The 5,020-nt window shown below is 36.9% G+C and overlaps 1 protein-coding gene across 1 annotated transcript in view; it reads right to left on the bottom strand.

Moving 5' to 3' along the window:
* Nucleotides 1–5,020, bottom strand: part of LOC118422614 (chromatin assembly factor 1 subunit B-like) — a gene marked incomplete in the record, with an annotated part of 55,032 nt that overhangs the window by 20,489 nt on the left and 29,523 nt on the right.

The raw sequence follows: 5,020 nt of genomic DNA, 5'->3' as shown, positions 1-5,020 counted from the left end.
GATAATTTATACTGAGGGATGTAACGTTGGCGATCTCTCTAAATGCATTTTTCTGGGTGGCATACACAAACATGTACATATTACATTTACACATTACTGTTGTAAGTTCAAGTTTAACACCAATTCAACTCTTTCCAAATAACAGTTCTTCCAAAGAAAAATTCAGCCCTTCAGCTGTATTAACACAAGGTTATTGAGGATGCCTGGGAGCTCCCTACGATATCTCCTTCCAATCTTGTGGTTGACAATGATGAAAAATGTCCTCCAAGGCCTAGTACCAGTATTGGTAGTCTGGGATTTTTGCCAACACAGCAAACATGTACATGTAAGTGCATGTAAGATTTATGACACAAGTTAAAGATAAGGTTGCAAAAGGTAGTCTACATGTATATGAGGTAGGGGCATCGGTACATGCTACCAGTATAAAACCAATATTTCTCATGGGCCTGTCCCCCCAAAAATTAACTGTAAAAATTCATTAGACTGATCAATGGAAAATTAGAAAATGAACAAGAACGGTTACTATGATGTAATTGATTGGTTAGAAAATTAAACAATTCAAATCTGTCTTTTTTGGCACAAAGGTTCATTTTGAGGTTAGCACTAAATGTGAATTGAAAATAATTAGTATTCCAATATACAATTTGATCATAATTAGTAGTACTAAAACAGGTACCTGTAATGATGTCTTGCTCTCAGAATAAGATATGGTACAACTACTGTGCTATTATAATCATGTCCAAATTCAAGTCCAGCCCTGGACCTGAACCTCTGGATTTGGACTGTAGTTGGACCTCGATTTTCTGTACCCAGCCTTAGTATATATCTACCAACTAGTCTATCTTTAGATCTTTGTACTGTAATATCATATTAAGAGTTAGGGCAACATTGCTACCAGCAAATGTGTGAAACTTTTGATCATGTCAATTTCTCACTTTCCAAAAACAGCCTCAAGCCTTCACAATCTTCTGTTATATTGTATTTATAATCAACTCTTGGCAAGGTGACAGGAATAAGCTTCAGCAGTACATGTATACTTTCATCTCCGGGGGATGCTTAGATCTATGTTCCTGATATTGGTTTTCTCAATCATACCCAGAGGACTGGGTCTCATTATAACTTCTATCATATCTCCTAGAACCTGTTTTCCTTTGAGATAGAAATCATCACATGCACATGCATGTATATGTAACGCTACAGGTAGTTCACCTTTATCCGTGGGGTAACCTTTATCCGTTGTCTTTACAAACAGCACTTTTAGGAGTATTAAATCTGCGGACTGTGGTTTCAAATTTGCAATATTTCGAAAATGTTCCGATTTGAAAACACCGTCCGTCGACTTCATATCTCTACATACGTTTTTTTTTTTACAAACGGATATACCTTTTGGTGACCCTCATATAAAGGTGAACCAGCGTTACATGTAAGTAGTTTTTCTGGATGAGATGTACATATTTCATATTGTATGTCTTTGTCTCATGAGTCTTTTAAAGATTATGCAGACAGCCATAGAAATAATTCTTATAACGTTCACTTACATGTAAACATAATGGTACATATCTATCAAAATGTCAAACTCTGCCAATAATTTTTTTGAAAGAAGTAACTCTCTCGCAGATCATTTGATTATTCATGCTCATATAACTCTCTTATGTGATATTTGTAAAATCCATCTTTCGGTTTCAATCAAATCTGAATTGGCATCATGAGTCTTTGAGGAAAGTTAAGCCATAGGGAAAATGTAATTACAATATGACGCACATTGCCAGACAGTCTTTTACCATTACAAATTGGCTGTCCATTCAATTATTCTCCAAAACTTTGTCAGTACCTCATATAAATGCTGTACATGTACTGACACTACTACTCTTCCTAACAACACCCTAAGGGGTTTATCCCTTTCTTCTTCACAATCATAAATCAACTTCTCCAAATAGAAGAAATCTTTAATCCTTCAATAGTTTCTAATGTAGACATGCGTACATCACATTTCCCTTAAGATTTTCCACTGTTCTTTGATACTTCAAATCCCTCTAGCTTTTCTCCACAGCTGGTGCAATGTCAGTGCAATCATTCTCATATTTATCTTGATCTGTTGTCGCGGCATGGTGTTGTCGATAAAATTTCTCGCGCCCCTGGCGCCCAGCGGAGCTTCGGATTGATTCGGCTGTACGCGATACCATGACACAGGTATAAAACATTCATGGGAGTTCCGTCAGATATTTCTTCATCAGTTCCCAATATCATATATGACAAGTTCTTTTGGAATTAAAACAGCTTGCTAAACAAATATCTGCAAAAGCAGCTTAGCTCTCATAGCCAAGACATGCAAGCTTAATCCAGATTAATTGCAGTAATATTAATCTAAATCTAGATTATTCTACAGCTTATCTTTTTTTAGATCTAATCCTTATACATTCAGTAGATTCTGAGCTTATGACTAATAAAGAATTTATGATTTGTATTACCTGACAAGATAGGTCTGCAATAAAAACGTCAATCCGGACTGTAAAGACTACTGTTTACAACAGAGAAGAACATTCTTTGAAGTTTGAAGGAAATATTGATTGGTAACGCTAGTTAGCATGTGCACACTTTTACATCTTCCCAGGTTCTCACGATCTTAAATCTGGCTGTAACGGAGCATGTTACGTTTGGTAAGCGTACCCTTTTATGTCCTTCTAGCAGGCTAAGCACTCTTTCATCTTGCCGTAATGGAGCAGTGTAACATCAAACAGAATCTGCATAACATGGCCGTGACATCCTCTGTGAGATGGAAACTTGGTAATTCCTTTTCACAATGCTTATGTCTGTATCACAAGTTTTTTTTTAAAAACAGTCATGTACAATTTTGCACCTTCCTTGCGGACTGCATGCTCTTAAATCTTACGCTGTCACTCAGCAAGATGAAACGGAATCTGCATAATATGGCTGTGTCATCCTCTGTGAGATGAAAACTTGGTGAATTCTTTCTACAATATTTATGTCTGCATCACGCCTTTCTTTAAACAGTCATAAACAATTTTACGTCTTCCTAGTGGACTATACATGCTCTTAAATCTTGCAGTCACTGAGCCAGATCAAAGAGAATCTGCATGAAATGGCCGTGACATCCTCTTCAAGATGAAAACTAGGTAATTCCTTTTTTCAATATTCATGTGTGTACCACACGTTTCTTTTATCAGTCATGTACAATATTGCGCCTTCCTTGAGGACTACATGCACTTAAATCTTGTACTCACTGAGCAAGATGAAACAGAATCTGCATGAAATGGCCGTGACATCCTCCGTGGGAGTGAAACATTGCTGGAGGGGGATGCGTGACAGTGCATTCGTTATGCTGCCTCCTTTAAGTCCTTATCTACCAGAGCTACATATATGATATATGGACTGCATTAAACTCTTCAGATGTGGTTAGCTTTAAACTTGGCCACACACTGCCAAGTTCAAGAGCATTTCTGTAGCCATTTCTCGTGAACCATGATGGCACCATGATAGATGTATGAACAGACTTCAAACATAGGCTAAAAGTCCCTTGATGTCAAAGATATGCAAATCGGAGAGGCCTTTTAAATTCTGGACTTAAAAAAACACTGGTACCTGCATACAATATGTACATATACCGTGGCCTGGCTGCAGTACTGGCACGGAACGATACGATGATAATGATATACTTCAAAAGATAAAGGTGGCCCAAAACTATGTCTACATAGTATTTTGTCTGATATTATTGTGACAACTGTCTGGCTTAGGAAAATGATTCTGAGTCTTCAAGTAAAGGTTCCAAATTCTAGTAAAAGTTATAAATTCTGAATTCTAGTAAAAGGAAATAAAGTGAAACAGGATCAGCCAGTATCCCAACAATAAATGTGTGCAAATTTATCCTGTTCAATATGATATTTGAAGGGGTGTGCAAACTTATCAAAAAACAATAGGCCAATCTGATAATAATGGAATAAAATTGGGATGGCAAAGCGATTGGGCCTTGATACATAGGTGATGGTTCTGCAACCCTCTCAAAAGGTCCTGCCTTCAGGGTAATAGTGACAACCCTGGGCCTTTGATGCTGTCAACATTTATTGATTTCTACTATAAATTTATACATCCTGCCATGAAGAGTGATGGTGGTCTAACTTCAATGGACATGTAGGTCTGCGTATCTGGAAATTGTCTATTTAGTGTAGTTGGAATGCACCGTATGTATCATACGTTTTGATCTACATTGTCAAAATGTCTACATGAAAAAAAGATGCATGTACATGTGATGTGATGTAAGTTGAATCATCAAATTAAATGTGAATTTGTGATGATGGATCATCAATAACACACACTTGAACAGCTAAATTGCACAATGCAAGATTGCACAATGTAATATTGCGCAATATAAAGCAAGACCTCACACACACACACACACAGACACACACACCATGTACATGTGTCTAAAACACACAACATATCAATTTCAGCACAGATCTTCAGTGTTATGGTAGCTGCCTGTGGATTACATTTTTTCCTAAAAAGGACTTATACCTAACTTCATAGTTTAACCACACAAACCAGCCAGAGGAATGCGTTTTGGGTGAATAATCTTAAATGCTAAAGCCAATAGCCCAATGCGCAACATTTGACTTTATATGTTTTGTCTGTAATTATTGTCACTGTCTGGCCTAGGAAAATGATCCTGAGACTAAATTCTAGTAAAGTAAATAATGTGAAATAGGATATACCAGTAACCCCATAGTAAATGTGTGCAAATTTGCAACGATATCTAAGTACTATCTGGGCATAATCATATCAATGATTTATTCCTTACATGTATGTCAGCTAGCTTAATTCATAAAAAAGGATAACTGTTTTTCCTCTAAGTAAAGCATAAATTTTACAGCATTTAAGCTAAGTTTAAAGGATTCCTAGATCCCACCCCCCACATATATACAAATGGTTCATTCCTCATGTAAATCTCACCACAGCAATTGAGCGTGTCAAGCGAATTAACAGTATCAGCAAGGCTGCCCTCCAC

Source organism: Branchiostoma floridae, chromosome 9, assembly GCF_000003815.2.
Source record: "Branchiostoma floridae strain S238N-H82 chromosome 9, Bfl_VNyyK, whole genome shotgun sequence".
Classification (NCBI taxonomy): Eukaryota; Metazoa; Chordata; class Leptocardii; order Amphioxiformes; family Branchiostomatidae; genus Branchiostoma; species Branchiostoma floridae.
This window is presented reverse-complemented; position numbering and strand designations above follow the sequence as displayed.